The sequence below is a fragment of the Chiloscyllium plagiosum genome, chromosome 1 (assembly GCF_004010195.1).
Source record: "Chiloscyllium plagiosum isolate BGI_BamShark_2017 chromosome 1, ASM401019v2, whole genome shotgun sequence".
Classification (NCBI taxonomy): Eukaryota; Metazoa; Chordata; class Chondrichthyes; order Orectolobiformes; family Hemiscylliidae; genus Chiloscyllium; species Chiloscyllium plagiosum.
Window position 1 is genome coordinate 144,118,285 of NC_057710.1, and position 19,895 is coordinate 144,138,179.

Below are 19,895 nucleotides of genomic sequence, written 5' to 3' on the forward strand. Positions count from 1 at the left end.
TTCTCCTGCTCCTTGGATGCTGCCTGACCTGCTGCGCTTTTCCAGCAACACATTTTCAGCTCTGATCTCCAGCATCTGCCGTCCTCACTATCTCCCAGCTGATCTCTTTGTTTCATCTTGCCTCTTCCTGACAGTCAGCTCCAGACATTGCAGCCATCGCTTTTAGTTCATGACACAGGATGGCCAACTCACCAGACAGAGGGCCTTTGGGAATATGCCCACCATTTATCTGGTGAATTTGGCTGCCTGTACCATTACTGACATGGTGATTTGTCAGGAGCGTGCTGGTCAAAATTGCATACCGAGTCAGAGAGCTGATCCTGCCATATGAAACTGATGATACTGATCTGGGATAGTGAAGGTGAAAACTTTTAATTGTTTTCTTCTGCCTAGCATATATTATCCAGGTGTCACCAATATAGAGAATTGCGCTAAGCATGCAGGCTGGGTAAATTTATGTTCACCAGCAGGTTACCGTACTCTCTTTCTCAGCTTGGCCATTACAGCTGTAGCCTTTGTGATGTATATTGTATGACCCTTCAACTGGGGCTCTCCCTGTCATCCAATGTCCTCATCCCATATCCCGAGGTATTGATGACACAAGTTAAATTTCTACATCAAGTGCTAACCCTTTGTTAACTCTCTATGCAACAGCATGCAGTCACAACACCAGTCACTCAGTGAGATCCTGCACACAAGAGTTCATTACCAGATGATCATTCTGTCAATGAATTCTCCATATGTCTTCCTATGATTAAACAAACCATACATCTGGCTGTGGCAGTGTCTTTGAGGGCTGCAGCTTTATAACCCTTTCTCACCATGGTCCCTTATCGTATAAGGCAATACATTTATCAGGTGATCCGATTGGCTACCAATCCTGACTATGTAGAACCACAAATTCTTCTCTTAGCAAGTGGTGTCTACATCTGTAATGTCAACAATAGGTGTGACTTCTGTATTTTGACAGGATACAGAACGAAGCTATTCACACACGCACACACCCCAGCAGTTCTGGTTTTGACCAGTTCCTGTCGACCAGGCTGTTGCATGGAACAAAGCAGGAAGTAGCAGGGGTGGAAGCAATAATTTTCAGTTCCTTTCTGGCCACAGGAGAGGTACCAGAGGACTGAAGGACAGTCAAAGTGATCCTTCAAGAAAGGAGCAAGGTATAAAACTACAGACCGGTCAGTTCAATCTCAGTGATGGAGAAATTATTGGAAGCAATTCTGATGGACAGAATTAATCTGCACTTGGAGAGACAAGAATTATTCAAGAATAGTCAGCAAGGGTTTTGTTAATAGGAGATCACGTCCAACCAACTTGATTGAACTTTTTAAAGAGGTGACCAGATGTGTAGGTGAGGGCAATGCATTTCATGTAGTTTACTTGGACTTCAGCAAGGCTTTTAATAAGGTGTCAGGTAGGAGACTGATATCTTACCCATGGGATCCAAGGCAATGTATCAAATCGGATCCAGAATTGGCTGAGTTGGCAGGAAGCAGAGGGTAATGGTCGCGAGGGTTGCTTTTGTGACTGGAAGCCTGTGTCCATTGACATTCCGTAGAGATCAGTGTGGGGTCTTTCCTCTTTGTGGTATATATAAATGATTTAGACCTGAATGTCCGAAGATTGACCAGTAAATTTGTGAATGATATGAAAATTGGTAAGTTGGCAAATAGAGTGGATAGCCTTAGGTTACAGAAGGTTACAGAAAGGTCACAAGGACTAATCAGTTGTAAATGGAAGTCAATCCAGATAAGTGTGAGGTAATGCACTTGTACAGCGCAAACAAAACCAGGGAATACACAATGAATGGTGACCCAGGGAAGTACCAAGGATCAGAGGGACCTTGGTGTGCATGTCCGTCAGACTCTTAGTTTAGCAGGACTGGTAGATAAGTGGTTAAGAAGGCATTGGGATGCTTACCTTTATAGGCTAGGGCATAGAGTTTAAGAGCAAGGAGGTTATGCTAGAACTATGTAAAAAGTAGTTTAAGTCACGGCTAATGTATTGTGTGCAATTCTGTAATTCACAATATAGGAGGAATGTGATTGCACTGGAGAGGATACAGAAGAGATTTACTAAGATGTCGCTTGAGCTAGACAGGATCAGTGATGAAGAAATATTGGACTGGAGATTGGAGACAAGAGTTGTTTGCCTTGGAGCAGAGGAGCTTGAGAGAACACATGATTGAGATTTATAAAATTATGAGCAGCACAGACAGGCTGGATAGGAAGGAAATTTCCGCATGGTAGAGGGATCAAGGACTAAGGGGGCATGGGTTTAAGGTTGATAGATTTGGAGATGATGTGAGAGAAAAAAAGAGGGTGGTGGGAATTTGGAACTTGATGCCTGTGAGGGTGATAGAGACTGTGTGTGCACACGCGCATATCCAAGAGAGAGAGAGAGAGAGAGACAACATTGTTATATGATATATTCAGTTACAATTTATCTCCCTTTGTAACTCCATCTTCCTACCACTCAGTTTCAATCTCAGGACATTGGTCCACTTCACAACTGGTTGCCTTTTACCACATTCAAAAACAAATTAAAACAAGACGTAAGCATTACAAATATTCAAAATATCAAAATGCAATCAGCATTGTGTTAATATCATTAAAAGTGACAGCTTTGGTGGTTGCATAGTCTTGGCGTATGATGTTGCCAATGCCCTCCAGCATCGTACTGCCAATGCTGATAGATGGCAGCATGGAGAGCATCCTGTCTTCCTAATACTGATGGTCAAGTACAATTTCATAGGCTTGAGAAGATCTGTCCATTTGCCACAGAAGGTGCTCCTTGGTATAGACTGGACAGTATCATCAACATAAAGGAACTCGCTGAAGGGGACTTTACAGATTTTAGCCTTGAATCTCATGAGATCAACACTGAACAGCTTTCTATTAGTTCTGATACTAAATCGATATTCTCTCAAGATGAACTAACAGTATATGACAGAAGCAAAGCAAAGGACATACTAACAGTGACAATATCAATACAAGAGCCTGTTTAACCTCTCTGTGAATCACGTTTCCAAATATACCCCCTTATAGTTGACTTGAGCTGTCATGTCTTCCTGGAAAGGAGTGATCACCCTGAGATATTTCAGTAGGAAACTAATTTATTTCAGCAGCTTATTCAGGCCATTCTGCTCACGAAGTCAAATACTTTGGTAAAGGTAATACCTAGTGATCTCCTTTGTATTGGCATTTCCTTTGCCATGCTGAAAAGATCAAGTTAAACAGAAATCCTCCAGCTTGAACCACACTGGGATTCAAGCATTCAGCTGGGATTTACTATCTGATAAGGGCCAATTACATGTTCCATGGTGCTCAGCAAGGAGATATGTTGATTCATGTGATCACCTTTGTTCTCATATAGGGTCACACAATTTGTATTATGAATATCTTCAAGCACTACCACATCTCTGAAATTTGTGCAGCTTTTGCAAGAGAGTCAGTTTTGCCTGCTGGTATTTGGAGGAGATACAACATAAACAATTAAAATCAGTAGCTTTATTAATTTCCTTCACAATGGATTTTCTACCCAGTTCTTTCATGGCTGACAGGCTCTCTGCAATGTCTAGAACTTCCTCAGTGACCATGTATTCACTACATTACAACTCAAGGTAGCAATTAACTAGGAGAAAGTGAGGATTGCAGGTGCTGGAGATCGGAGTCGAAGAGTGTGGTGCTGGAAAAGCACAGCCGGTCAGGCAGCATCTGAGGAGCACGAGAGTTGTTTTTTTCTTTGGATTCCCTACAGTGTGGAAACAGGCCCTTCGGCCCAACAAGTCCACACCGACCCTCCAAAGAGCAACCCACCCAGATCCATTCCCTTACATTTACCCCTGACCAATGCACCTAACACTAGGAGCAATTTAACATGGCCAATTCACCTAACCTGCACATCTTTGGACTGTTTCGAGCACAAATTTCTGCAACTGCTTATTGGAGCCGGTGATGACCTCGTCTGCCTTTGACCCCAGCGAAGCTGTTTTGTTTGCTGATGAATGTGTTGTCTCTTTCATTCTATTATACTTGTCCCTAGTATTCCCTGTGTTAAAGGTCATTTGCATATCCTGGAAATGGTGAAACGAAACTGCAGCCATCAGTCTTTTGGATTTAGAGTAACTCTTAACGCTTTCAGAATCTTCCTGCTTCTAAGAGATGGTCTGGCTTCAAAGATAGGTTCCATGACAGCAATATTAGCTTCAAACCAATCAGGAAGCTGAGGAAATGCAGCATGTCCATAAGGACCCTCACCAACTTTTACAGATGCACCATAGAAAGTATACTAGCTGGCATTATACCGTAATTGCTCTGCCAGGACTGGAGGAAACTACAGTGAGATGTGGGCAGAGCCCACACCACCACAGAAGCCAAACTCCCATCCATAGACTCCATCTACCCCTCTCGTTGACGGGGAAAGGCTGCCAACATCATCGAAGACCTCTCCCGCCCTGGTAATATTCTCTCCCGCGTTCTTCCATCAGGCAGAAGATATAGAAGCTTGAACACTGGCTCCAACAGGTTCAAGAACAGCTTCTTCCCTTCGGTCATTAGTCTGCTGAATGAATAATGTTGATCTTGCTTTGTGCAACTCCTGTGCACCCATGACCTTGTACGCCAAATCAAGACAGTGAATCAAATCAGATCAAAATCAATATTATTCAACTCTTACATCCCAGTGAACACTGGTTGAGTTTGAGAACAATTGTGTTTTTTTGTCAGAAATAGTAGTCTGATTGGTTGCCTTTTTGTTTTGAATGACAAAGCTTAAGAGTTACAACCTAACTCTGGTGCAGACCAGGGAGTGATTGTATCATGGTCAGCATGCTGAGAGCTCTGTGTTTGTGAGGAATCTCATTGAGAAAATTCACAATAATAAATAGGTTCAACAGGCTACATAGTCCTGATCTTGGATGTCTAAGGATGCCCAGTCTGAAAGAAGCTAGTATATACACTTCAGGAATGTAGCAACACAAGTAAGTTCAGTTTTTGAAGTCTATTCCAACATCCCGACTGGTCTGTGGATTAATTCTAATTAGCTGTCTTCATATAAAATGATTGATCTCATATTGAATTATTTATTGTGCCTGCCCCAATAGGTTTTTGCAGCAATGTTTCAGATTTTGGCCTGCCTTCACATGGAAAAATACCCATCGTCACCCTTGACCCAGAGGAGGTAGTTGCCCCCTATCTACTCTGTCAAATTGTCTAATATTGTAGATACTTCAGTTAGGTCATCTTTTAATCTTTTATGCACATACAACGTGTGGGTATAATTTAACCACCTTTTAGCGCTGGTATTAATGGGATTGAGCAATTCATCAGAATATTCCTGTTGAGAGCAGGTAAGGAAGTAAGTTCACCATGGAGACAGTGTGAATGGAGCCTGCCACACATGTTGTTATTTCTTTGTATATTGAACATGTTGTTTTGTGAGGATTTGTGTAGATTGAGTGTGTGGAAGACAATAGGAGTGTAAGAGGCTACAGAAGTGAGAAAGTAGCTGACAGACTGAGACATTTGGCTGGAGCTGAATTTCAGAACTAAAGTGTAATTCCTTTCAAAATAATTGTCAATCTTTGAGTTTTGACATCTACTGCACGTGTTTGCTGTGATATGTTCATGGAAGTCTATGTTGTATGCAGTCCATATGGAATGGGGATTATATTGATTGCCCATTCCAACTGGAATTGTATCAAGTTGTCTCTGGAAAAAACATTTGGCCGGGAGTCAGGAATGGGGAGTGATGACAGATCTTTGAGAAAATACACTTGGAATTTTCTGGGGAATCAAATCGAAAGAAGTTTTAAACGTATCTATATTCAAGCCATACAAATGTACTGATTTGTTTCCAAGTTCTCAGCAGGACTGTAGTTACAAAATTGTAAAACCATGGAAACTGATTAAATAAATGTAAACTAATGTGATGTGAGTCATGGCTCACAAAAGATTCACTTTGGTAAATTGTAACCAAATGTTAAATAGAATTTTGGATCAGATGATTTCCTTATATATGTGCCAGTATAATCTCAATGTAAACTCCCTGAGACTGTCATGGTGCGCAAAAATTATATCTAATTGTCATTTCGAAACTACACAAGATTAGTAATCCTCTCTCTCTTAACTGAAAACCGTTTGGGCGGAAAACATTTTACAAGCTTTGTAATTTACAGAAATATGGTATAGGGCAAAAGTTGCAAGTGAAAAATAAAAGGTGAAAACAAAAGTAAAGGAAAACGGTTCCAAAAAATGTTTCAACTGGAACTGCATACTTCTCAATCGACCCAATGCCAAACTGATTTCCAGCATTAGTGTATGTATCACTTTCTCATCAATGAACTGTGAATCAGCTTTCTTTGATCTCTATGCAAATAGTCTAGCCTGGAAATAGTTGTGCTTGGCTTTAATATAGGTTCTCCTGTTCCAATAATCTCAGGTCAGATCTCCCACATGAGGATCTTCCGACAGGTATCTCTGTCCAAAGGTGCACACATTCCAGTCTTCTGGCATTGTCTCTATCACATGGCTTGTGAGATCACAGTTACATCACAACCTATCTCAGAGGGTCATTTGCATTGCCATCGAACCCTATTCTACACCTTCCCTGAGTATATTAGCATTATGGACTGAAAAATGTATTTCCAACCTCATCAACTCCCTTCAAATCTGTTCAGAGATTCAATGCTATGGTGGTCTTCCAATTGTCCCTGATCTTGGCATTTGTGATGACACAGAAGGGCAATCTCAAATCGTACGTAATGCAAATGAGTGTGGTCATTTCAGTAGCATTGTCCAAGCCTTGAAGATAATTCAAAGGATCATCTGTGTTTGAAAGTATTGGAATTAGACCTTCTCTGCTTTTCCTGGGTGCAACAAGTGAAGTGTGGACACTGTAAGATCATGGTAGAGCTGTCCATTGGCGAATTTTGCCATTACATCTTTTGACCCACATCTGAACTCACTTTCCTGGTACTGAAAGGAAGTAGTATTTCAGCTCAATGTTGAGAACTGTATCAACTTGTCTGCTTATCTCTGTGACCTCATTGAAAGGTCCTCACTCTGCCATAGTCCTTTGATATGATATGCTTTTGCAGTTTTCCTCCTTGAAGTGCTTGCTGATCAGTAACTCTGATAATGAAAGGCCATTACTCAGAAGTGTGGCTCTGTAGGTGAGTAAAGTTAAGTCTTAGCTTCTCCATTTGCTAGAGAATGGAGGAACAAGTTTGTGACATTGTAAGACCCTTAGTCACAAAAGATCTCTTTAAGAATTTATTCACAAACAATGATTCATTGTCTGAAACAACCTCGTCAGGATTCCAGGGATAGAAAAAAAAAATCTAAATTTTTCTGACTGTGTTGGCCATTATGGTATTGAAGTTGCTGATCTCTATCCATTTGGAATGGTGGTCCATCATAGAGAGATAAACCTTCCCTTTAAAATTAAATCCCAACCACTGCCCTGACTGTTTTAGGAAAGCAACTGACAATAATGGATCCCTTGACTGTGACAAATGAACAGAAGGAAATGAAGTCCTCAATGGACTTAGAAATGACAGCCACCATACTGATTGCTGGGGTCCAGCTCTGCACATAGGCAGCCACAAGGTAGCTCCCATTGATCTTCTGGGACCATGTCATCTCTCATCAGACTCAATATGACCAGTCAATCTGTAATATCTAGTAGGTAAGTGTTGCCACCGTTCTTAATATCAACATCCTAAGTATTACCATTGACCAGAAACGGAACTGTACCAGGCATATAACATACTGTGACGACAAAGTCAGTCAGGGGTGAGGAATTCTGTGACAAATAACTCCCCTCCTGGTCTCCCCAGTCTTTGTTCACTATTGACAAGATTCAGATCAGGGATATGGAGGAATAGTCTCCACTTGCCTTGATGAGCACCATTTCAACAAAGCTCAAAATATTTACCACCATCTCAACCAAAGCAGCCCACTGGATTGGCATCCTATCCACTATCTTCAACAGTCATTCTCTTCACTATTGACACACAGTGGCTGTAAAAGGTCTCATCTGCAAGAGGCACTTTAGCAACTCACCAAAGCTCTTTGATTACCTTGACCACCTAAACCAATAAGGGCAGCAGATCATCGAAACCCTACAATCTGAGAAGGGGCCAATTGGCCCTTTGAATCTTCACTGGGAGTCTGAACAGCATCCCACCCCAGTTCCCCATTGGATCTCTGTAACACTGCATTTCCCATGCTTAATCCACCTAACGTACACATCCCTGGACACTGTGGGCAATTAGGCATGGCTAATCCACTTAACCTGCACATCTTTGGACTGTGGGAGGAAACCAGAACTCCCGGAGGAAACCCACGCGGACTTGGGGAGAATGTGCAAATTCCATACAGTCTCCAAAGGCTGGAATTGAACTTGGGTCCCTGGCGCTGTGAGGCAGCAATGCTAACCACTGAGCCACTGTGCCCCCTGCAGTGGAATGTCATCACCTGCAAGTTCTCCTCAAACTCACTCACAACTCTGACCTGGAGCTGTATTGCCATTTCTTTGCTGTCGCTTTTGAAACCCCTATACGCCAAGGACTGCAACAGTTCAAGATGGTAGCTCACCACCATTTGCCTATAACAGGTGATCTTGAAGTTGAGCAATTCTGTAGAAGCATAGTGTACATCCCATATACAATTTGTCATCTATGTTACAGAATGATGGCATTTCAAAATTATGCTTCTCGCTTCTATCCCTGATTATGGCTAGTTTTGATCGGTATGCAGCGTAAACCTCTTTGGACATGGCCAACAAACAGGCTTGGATTGAGTTGAGAGTCACAGCAAATCACACCCTTAATTCCCCCTCTTCACTCGGCGTGCTTTCTATATCTTAGATTAGAGTGGTGCTGGAAAAGCACAGCAGGTCGGGCAGCATCAAAGGAGCTGGAAAGTCATCAGGAATTCCTGATGAAGGGCTTTTGCCCGGAACATCGATTTTCCTGCTTCTCGGATGCTGCCTGACCTTCTGTGCTTTTCCAGCACCACTCTAATCTTGACTCTAATCTCCAGCATCCACAGTACCCAATTCCATCTGCTTTGTATATCAATCTGCCTGCTTCAAACTGCAAAAATAATCATAGAGTTGATCATCAAAGAATCAAAAAAAAAGCTGAGCCCTCAATGTGTCCTTTTGCAGAAACTGCTCAATCAATATTCATCATTAATAAAAGAGTTCACTGATTCCTCTGGTTGAAGCTGACATGTTGAATAACTAGACTCTTCTTAGGGTTAAAATAAGGATTGAACATTGCTAGGACTGATTGAATATCGGCAGAGGTCTCATCAATATCTCACCAGATAAGGACATCAGCCACAATGGGGCCCAGTGTGTATAAGAAAGTAATTCCTAGAATTAAACTGAAAATGGACAATCTATTTTGAAGAATACCAATGGATATGCTGAGGTCTGTGTCTCTTGGAATTGAAAGCACAGCGATAGGGGCATATCAGAATGATAAGGATCAATGACAACAAGGATTTCCGTTAGAGTCAGCGATATCAAGAATTTTCTTTCCCTGAAATAAGAACAGGAGAAAAAACAAAAAGCCCCAATAATCATCCAGGTTCTATCAATTACAGTGAGAAATAAGTTCGAAGAATGTAATGTAAGGTTCAATGACCTGCAAAGATAGCAAAGTATGACATTTTCCAATTAGCATGTGACAGTTCCGTCAGTGCCCATTTACTATACAGCTGTTACAGAGTCAAGAGCTGTGCTTGTTAAGATTAGATTACTTACAGGCCCTTTGGCCCAACAAGTCCACACCGACCCTCCGAAGAGTAACCCACCCAGACCCATTCTTCTCTGAATGATGCACCTCACACTATGGGCAATTTAGCGTGGCCAATTCCCCTAACCTGCACATTTTTGGACTGTGGGAAGAAACCGGAGCACCCGAAGGAAACCCACGCAGACACGGGGAGAATGTGCAAACTCGACACAGGCAGCAGTGCTAACCACTGAGCCACCATGCCACCCAAGGACATGTGAAAACAATTGTCACTTATGTCTGTTTTTCCTTCTCCACGTTGTTTTTAACTCATTAACTCAACTTGTCAATGGAAACAGTTTTGTATATCCATTGTATCAAAGCTCATTTTAAGCTTGAAAACCCTGAACTAAATGTTCCTTTATTCTTCTTTGCTAAGAGGAAAACAACCGCAGCTTTTCACATCTCTCCACACAACTGAAACCCTTCATTTGTGGTACCATTCCGACAAATCTCCCATGAGGACACTCAAACTTGACATCTTTTCTAACTTGCGGTGCCCAGAAATGGGCATGGCATGCAAGCTCTACTTGTGAAAGAGAATTTCAGCTAACTTACTCAGCCACAGGTGGTTGCCCCATCTCAAAGCAGTTTTCGCGACATTCAGTCTTTTTCGCTCTATTTCTAGTCTCCCATTCAACTCTTATGTAGGCTCTTTTAATGACCCCAAGCTTTATTTTACTCAGTGTTTATTTGTCTTTGGATAAAGTAACAGACAGATCTGTCATTCGCTGTGTTTGAACCTGTAAAAGATATATCCCAGGATTGAAAAGTACGTTACCTGAGTGTTTTCACTTGTGTAAAATAGAAAGAAAAACATGTCAATCCTGACAGCAGTTGGGCAGCAGAAATCTCAATTAGTTGAGTCCTAAACTTTATGTGGAAGATGGCCGAAGGAAGATAGGGCAAGTCCAAGTCTTACCTAAAGAAGTTAGCACCACATTTCTGCTGTCCTGTAAATGCTGTCAGCTACGAATGTTCCTAGCTAGCACGCCATGAACAATGTAACTCACCTTTCTCACAAGCCAACTCATCACAAAGCCATCGCAGCATCTCAGTGCTGAGAACCTCTTCTGTTTTTTTTTCTAAAGGAGCAGTTTTTCTTTCCTTTGTTCTCAGAAAGTGAGTGCCACCAGAAAAGCAACTTGATTTTAGTCACTCTGAGAACTGTAGACTGTCAGTACCAGCCTCTTCAAGGAATCATGCAGCACGAGAGAGAAAGGCCACTAGCCTATTGTGCTAGCTCTGTGGAAACGTTTTCTAATTCGTCCCCTACTCACCTCACATGGCTCCGCAATATTGCCTTTTTATAGTATATCTTCCAGCCCATTCAAAGCTATTATTAAATTTACATCAACCACCCTTTCAAATTGTGGATTCAAAACTATAATAACTCACTTTGGGTAAAACAAAATGCTCCCCTCTTCTTTCCCGCTGGTTTTCCTGTCTATTATCTTAATACTCTGATTAACAAACTCGCTATCTTCATAACTGTTTATCTGTCTTTGCTTTGTCAAAACCCTTGAAAAATCTTTTATGAGCTCTCTCCCTAACCTCCTTTGTCCTAAGAAGTCCATCCCAGCTTTTTTTAATTACTCAATACCTCGTCCCAAGTACTATTCCAGCAAATTTGTTCTGAGCTCTCACCAGGGTCTTGACTCCCTGGCTGTGCACTCAGATCCTGTGTGAGCCAGTTGGTATTTGCTGACATCTTCAACCTCTCCTTGCTACAACCTGACATCCCTATTTGCTTCAAGAAGACCACCATCATCCAAGTACCAAAGAAAACACCTGCAAAGTGCCTCAACAACTACTGCCCAGTGGTCCTGACCTCCATTATCATGAAGTGCTTTGAGAAGTCAGTCATGGTCCACATCATCTCTAGCTTCCCCTGAAATTTGCCTACTGGTAAAACAGGCCCACAGCAGATGTCTTTTCCCTAATCCTGCACTTGTTCCTGGAACATCGAGATAACAATGACACCTACGTCAGCCTCCTACTCATCGACTAATTTCCAACTGCTGTTCTCGCTGCATCCTAAAAGCCACACTCAGGGCCATGCCAGCACTCGACACCTCTCTCCAGCAGCACCGACTTACTCTCTCTCAAAGCTGTTCCATTTCATCCTTCGTATTTCACCTCTAATTGGACACCCCATCAGGATAGTTTCCTGCCATAGATCTTTTCATTGCTCCCCTGTTTTCCATTTTGCCTCTGCTTCACCCTCCCCATATTTTGTCACATAGCACTGGCTTCAGCCTTGGTCATTCCCAGCTCCTAATTTCCCCATAATCTCTTTCAGCACTGTCATTATCATCTCTTTATTGCTACCTTTGCTTCTGGAGCCATGACCCACCTTCTCTCAGCCTGGTATAAATACCTCCCTATTTCTCCCTTTTTTTAGCTTTGACAAAGGGTCAGTTAGACTCGAAACGTCAGCTCGTTTCTCTCCTTACAGATGCTGCCAGACGTCCTGAGATTTTCCAGCATTTTCTCTTTTGGTTCCTACTCATCGACTATAGCTCCACCTTCAAAATCATAATCCCTACCAGACTAATCTCAAAGCTCCAATACCTAGGCCTCAGCACTATCCTCTGTAGCTGATCCTTAGCTTCCTGACCATAGACCGCAATCATTGCAGATAGACAACTGCACCTGCTCCACAATGACCCTCAACACTTAGCACCTCAAAGGATGTGTACTCAGCCCCTTACTGTACTCCCTGTACACCCATGACTGCGTAGCCCAATTTCATATGAACGCCATCTACAAGTTTGCTGATGACACCATCATTGTAGGCTTGATATCAAATAAAGATGAGTCAGAATACAGAAAGGAGATAGAGTGCTTGGTGTTGTGGTGCAATGATAACAACCTCTTTCTCAGTGTTGGCAAAACTAGAGAACTGATCATTGACTTCAAGAAGAAAGGCGGAACAGTAATACTCTCTTCCAACCTCGTCCATCAGGCAGAAGATACAGAAGCTTGAACACAACAGGTTCAAGAACAGCTACTTCCCTGTTGTTATCAGACTGCTGAATGGACGTCTCAGATTTCAAATCTAATGTTGATCTTGCTTTTGTGCACCTCCCGTGCAGCTGTAGCCTTGTGTGCCTCACTCTGTCTAAGCATCTTATGATCCATATGTCCTTGTTTGCTATGATCTGCATATACTGCTCGCAAAACAAAACGTTTCACTGTACATATGACAACAATAAATTAAATCAAATTCTTCTGAATGATATGATGTCCAGACTAGACAATATACTCCATGTGAAGCATAACAAATGATTTACAAAGATTTACCACAACATCCTTAATCTTGTTTGTTGAATTTCTCCTTTTAGCAGTTTCCACGCTGTTGACTATTGTAAGTGGAGTAGAGATAATGCCCACAAGGGCAAATCACTTCACTGTACGTGGGTCTTTCTATTATTGTTTTCCTTCCCTCAGTCCCAACTAACTGCTTACTTCTTCCATTTTTTTCAGACAATAGAGTCAAATTACCTACAGACAAAATGGCACATTTTTGTAGCGTTGTTCCTAGTCCTGAATTATAACTTAGTTGTTTACCATCTTAAAGAACAATTTTGCAACCATTTAAATACTTCAGAATCACAGAATTGTTACCAAATGCTGTATGAAGTTCAGTGTTCGATCTAGGTGTAGAATTTGGAGGTGATAATGCAGTGCAGGCTTCATTTCCTGGGCATTAACAAAGCACAGTGCCAACTTAGGCTTCATGTGTCATGGGACACAGTTACGGAACTATACCAAAGGCTGGAGCAGGACCTGAAGGCTGCAGGAGCAGGAGGCCATTCTTCTCTGGTGGCTGTGAATGTCACTAAACTTCTACATAGCTGGCTCCTTCCAGGGAGTTATGGGTGACCTGTGTAGAATCTCTCAGGTGTGTACCCATGAATGCATCAGGGACAGGGTCTGATGCAATCTGTGAGCAATCACACTGGTTCATTTTGCCACCCCCCCCCCCCCCCCCCCACCATGACAAAATCTAAGTCTGTGCTGCAGCTGGGCAGAAGGATTCCTGAATTTGGCTGGAGATGCCCCCCGTTTGAAAGAGCCATCCACTGTCCACCTGGGGCACTGAGAGGGCCAGAGACAACACTGTGGGATTCATCAACAGCAAAGTGTAGTTGATCTGTGACCATCGTTAGCACCTCCTGAGGTGAGTGCCCTGGCAGCTGCCACCATTTCCACATCCTGGTGTACTCTCATGTACCTGGTGCAATTGAGGGACTAGGTGCTTTACAAGGCTACCCACTGTGACAAAGACTCCCTAAGCATTGCACAGCTCTCTAACTGATGCAGAGTGCAGATACAGTGCTGCTAATGCCTTAAGCAGGGGCTGTGGTGAAGTGGAGTACGGAACTGCTGAAGATGTGGTCTGCTCCTTGGCCTAGTCTGAGGGTGCCCTCTGTACAGTCCACACTGAATGTGCTGCACCTTCCTGATGTGTTGTGCTCTGCACAATTGGAGCAGGCAATGAGGTAATTCCCTGGATTCAGTGGAACTGGGGGCAAGGGAGCAGTATTCCAAGGAGGAGGATGAAGACATTGATCTGGCAATTGAAGCAGCACAATTTCCAATTTACTGCACACTTGCATTGGGCTGATTAATAATGCATGGAGTATTTTTGGATATGTTTCTTGCCTTTGTATGTTAATGAGAAAATTAATATCGGGAAAAGGAAAGGTGCATTGGTCACATCAAAGATCAGAATGCTATTATTAATTTAGCCAAAACATTAGCTATTTCATGTCGATGTGAAGCTTGATTGCACATCTTGAAATCTATCTCATTCAATTTATCTCATTCTCGCACTAGCCTGGTCTGTCTTTTTGGCAGAAACTACACCATTCATTTCACAGGCAACCAAAGTCGAAATTGCTGGAAAACTCAGCAGGTTTGACAGCATCCGTGGAGAGAAAGCAGAGTTAACGTTTCAGGTCCAATGGAACCATTTCTGATTTCCAGCGTCCACCGTTCTTTGTATTTTTTTCTTATTCATTTCATGAGACCTTGCAGTAATTTGTATGTTATTTTTAAAAATGTTATTCATACGATATGAAATAAGTGATTCTGCTTCTGAAAGATCCAAAGATTATATATTCTCGTCATTACTTTAGTATGAAAAGGCTCAGGCCAGATATCTGACATGAGTGTAGGTGTAATGATTTATAATTTGTTGACAGAGCACCCTTCATAGTAATCACATGAGGAGAATAGAAAACACGTTTTCTCCAGCTCAATGTTGTCATCCCCTTCCTTGGAAGGTTGATGTTTTCCATGACAAAGCTCATCTGCAATGGGGATTACAAGCCAGACAGAGCCTCACTGCTACCCCCTTCCAATACAAGACAGCTGGTGCAGCGGACAGCCAATGACTGTTACAGTTTTTGGTCATGATGCTGGAATCTGGTTGGCACAAGCCCATCTCTGTTGGCTTCATTGCTGTTCCCTTTTACTTTCTGTAAAAATAAAAGCTCATATTTGGACTTGGTTCCATGGCATGCCTCTATATGATTTTCCCCTACTGGATAATGACAAGATGTGGGTCTCCAATATATAATGGGGACAGGGTACTGCTGAGTGACAGGATATTCAGGTGGGATGTTGCTGCAGACAGGTAAAGTGTGTAGCCTGGTGGTTAACAACAGCAGCATGGGAGAGAATGTGATTGTATCCACAAGGGAGTGTCAGCCATGCTGGATGTGCGCTGTGGCATTGTGGTTGCTGTATCATGACATTGTTGGTGAGGGACAATGCCAGATTACCAATACTGCTCCGTGTGCACAAAGGCTTTTTGGAGATGGAGGGATGCCAGTTGGTAGATAGCTGCTGTGACAATTTGTTGCAGGAATGATTGTGATAAAACAAGGCAGAATTCAATCATGAGACAGAGGCGATATGGGGGAGGTAGGTGATTATTGTAGCAATTTTGATAAAATAGGCCACGAAAATTCACTCGATCTCATGGCAAAAGAAAGCATCCAAAATCTCAGACTCTACCGAATAAAGGTGATTCAGGTCTCTGGGTTTGAACCTAGGTGATATTGAGTTTCCACCAGGCTCTGGGGTAGAGAATTCAAACATTCACAGTCTTCTGAGTGGGAAATTCCCCTCATCTCAGTTCTAGATGCTTTGCTGCTTATTCTGGAGTCACCAACCAGGGCAACCCCTGTCAGGCCCAGTAAGAATATTGTAAGTTTCAAACAAGATCACCTCGAATTCTTTGTACCTCTGGACAATGCAAGCCCAGTTTCCTCATATCACAATCCTACCATCCCAGGAAATAATCTGGTGGACCTCTATTTCATTCCTTCTATGGCAAGCATATTCTTCCTTAGATAAGGAGGCCAAAATTGTACAGAATACTCTAAAAATCATTTTACCAAGGCTCTACACAAATGCAGTCAGACATCTTTACTGCTATGTTCAAATTCCCTGTAATGAAGATCAACACGTCTGGGCAGCACGTGGCACAGCGGTTAGCACTGCTGCCTCACAGCGCCAGGGACCTGGATTCAATTCCCGCCTCAGGCAACTGTCTGTGTGACGTTTGTACATTCTCCCCCTGCCTGTGTGGGTTTGCTCCGGGTTCCTCCCACAGTCCAAAGATGAGCAGGTCAGGTGAATTGGCCATGCTAAATTGCCCGTGGTGTTAGGTGAAGGGGTAAATGTAGGGCAATGGGTATGGGTAGATTGCTCTTCGGAGGGTCGGTGTGGACTCGTTGGGCCGAAGGGTCTGTTTTCACACTGTTAGTAATCCAATCTAATCATATCATTTCCCTTCCATTATTATTATTACACCTGCAGGCTAACCTTTAGTGACCTGAAGAAGAACACCCAGCTCCCTTTGCACACCAAATAGCGTTTCTCTTGTTTGTTGACCAATATGGATAACTTCTCACTTATTAATATTATACTCCTTCTTACTGATTTATCTAGCATGTCCAGGTCCACTTGTAGCTTCCTTGCATCTTCCTCACAAGCTATATTTACACTTAGTATTTCGTCATCTGCAAAATTGGAAATATTACAATTGGTGACCATGTCCAAATTGACTATATAGATTGTGTGCAGCTATAAATTTAAGATTGACCCTTGAGTTGCCCCACTAGGAACCAGCTGCCAACCTGATAATAACCTATTTATTCCCACTCTCTGCTTTCTGACTGTAGTCAGTTTGTAACCACAATAACATACCCCTCCCAATCTTATGCAATTTAATTTTGTTTATAACCTCGTATGTGGGATCTTACCAAAAGCTATCTGAAAATTCCAAATGTATCACATATACTGGTTCTCCATATTTTATGCAATGTGTAATCTCTTCAAAAAACTCCAACTGTTCACTTTCATAACTCCATGTTAACTTGGCCCAATTCAATCATTATTTTCTAAATGTTCCGTTGTCACACTTTTTGCAATACATTTGACCATTTTCCATGGCATCAAAATAACAAATCTATAGCTCTCCATTCTACTACTTTTCTAAAATAGTGATGTTATATTTACTAATTTCCAATCTGCAGGAATCTTGCTGGAATCTGCGGAATTTTGAAAGATAAGCCGAATCCACAACCACTTCCTTCAACACATTTGGATGCAGCTCATCTGGTCTGGGGGAATTTATTAGATTTCAATCCTGTTAACTTTCGTTTTTTTTTCTTTTCTCTTCATGGATTAGTATGAAGGGTACTCTGTCAACAAACTGTAAATCACTACACTTACACTCATGTCAGATATCTGGCCTGAGTCTTTTCAAACTAAACAGAATCACTTATTTCATGTCACATGAATAACATTTTTTTAAAAAAACATACAAGTTGCCGCAAAATCTTATGAAATGAATAAGAAGAAAAAAAACAAAGCGTGGATGCTGGAAATCGAAATTGGTTCCACTGGATCCAAAACGTTAATTCTGCTACCAAACTTGCTGAGTTTTCCAGCAATTCGTGTTTGTGTTGCCCATGAAATGACAAGTGTAGCTTCTGTCAAAAAGACAGATCAGGCAGTGTGAAAATGCGATGAATTGAATTAGATAGATTTCAAAACATGCAATCATGCTTCACATGGACATAAAACAGTTAATGTTTTGGCTGAATAAATGATAGCATCTTGATCATTTGATGTGATCAATGCACATTTTCTTTCTCCCACATTACTTTTTTCTCATTTGTGTACAAAGACAAGAAGTATACCCATGGATTATTAAACAGCACAATGTAAGTGTATGGTAAAATAGAAATTGCCCTATTTCTCAGTGTAGTTATTTATGCCCTTAGATGGAACAGGAATGAGAATTGCATCCATTCCAAATGAGCTCATTTAATTTAAAACTATCCAATAATTTCCGCTCTGGCTGTAACCAGGAACCAAGTCTGCTGGCAATAACTTGAATATATACTTGGCTGCAGCAGGATGTTTTTGTCAGACCTTCTATTTGTCTGTTATTTGAAATAATGATGGGAAGGTGATGCCATTCGATCTCAGTGAAAAGGGCGACACAGTGGCTAGCACTGCTGCCTCACAGTACCAGAGACATGGATTCGATTCCTGCCTCAGGCAACTGTCTGTGTGGAGTTTGTACATTCTCCCCGTGTCTGTGTGGGTTTCCTCCGGGTGCTCTGGTTTCCTTCCACAGCCCAAAGATGTGCAGGTTAGGTGAATTGGCCGTGCTAAATTGACCATAGAGTTAGGCGCATTAGTCAGGGGTATATATAAAGCGGGGGAATGGGTCTGGTGAGTTACTCTTTGGAGGGTCGGTGTGGACTTGCTGGGCCGAAGGGACTGTTTCCATACTGCAGGGAATCTAATCTAATCAGGACAGGACAGTCCGCAAAAAGGCATGTGAGGAATGCTGGAAAAATGTCATCTGATTTTCTTTCTTTGCTGTATTATCAATAGTTATCAAGTTAATGCATGGCAAATTCAAAAGGCACATGAAACAGCAGGAAGAGCACTGCAGTTGGATTCTTTAAATTTTAGGTACCAATGGCATGTGAGTAAAACTTATGGATATGTTTCCATTGGATTATATTTCGAAATATTCTGAAATATTTGTGGAAGGGTGAGTTTTGAGAAGATTTGTAGCTCAGGTTGAGGTTTTGGATGTAGGTTTGCTCGCTGAGCTGCAAGGTTCTTTCGTCACACTATAAGATAACAAGTTCAGTGGGTCTCAGGCGAAGCAATGCTGAAAATTCCTGCTTTCTATTTACATGTTTGGGTTTCTTTGGGTTGGTGATGTCATTTTCTGTGGTGATGTTATTTCCTGTGGTGAAGTCACTTCCTATTCCTTTTCTCAGGTGGTGGTAGATGGGGTCTAACTCAATGTGTTTGTTGGTAGAGTTCGGTTGGAATGCCATGCTTCTAGGAATTCTCGTATGTGTCTTTGTCTGGCTTGTCTGAGGATGGATGTGTTGTCCCAGTCAAAGTGGTGTCCTAACTCATCCATATGTGAGGATACTAGTGAGAGAGGGTCATGTCTTTTTATGGATGGGGTTAAATGATTTCCTGAGTTTGCCAGAGGATATATGTGCCCACTAAGACGGCAAAAACAAAAGTGGGCAGCTGTGTTAATGGGAGGTGAAGTAGAGGCTGTAGCAAAGGTAAGCTGAACCTGTAAGTCCCTCACACATCTTCAGAGATGAAAGGCGATGGTCTAGCCAACTAGTCATAGGGTCATAGAGATGTACAGCATGGAAACAGACCCTTTGGTCCAACCTGTCCATGCCGACCAGATATCCCAACTCAATCTAGTCCCACCTGCCAGCACCCAGCCCATATCCCTCCAAACTCTTCCTATTCATATACCCATCCAAATGCCTCTTAAATGTTGCAATTGTACTAGCCTCCACCACTTCCTCTGGCAGCTCATTCCATACCCGTACCATCCTCTGTGTGAAAAAGATGCTCCGTGTGTCTCTTTTATATCTTTCTCCTCTCATCCTAAACCTATGCCCTCTAGTTCTGGACTCCCCGACCTCAGGGAAAAGGTTTTATCTATTTATCCTATCCATGCCCCTCATAATTTTGTAAACCTCTATAAAGTCAC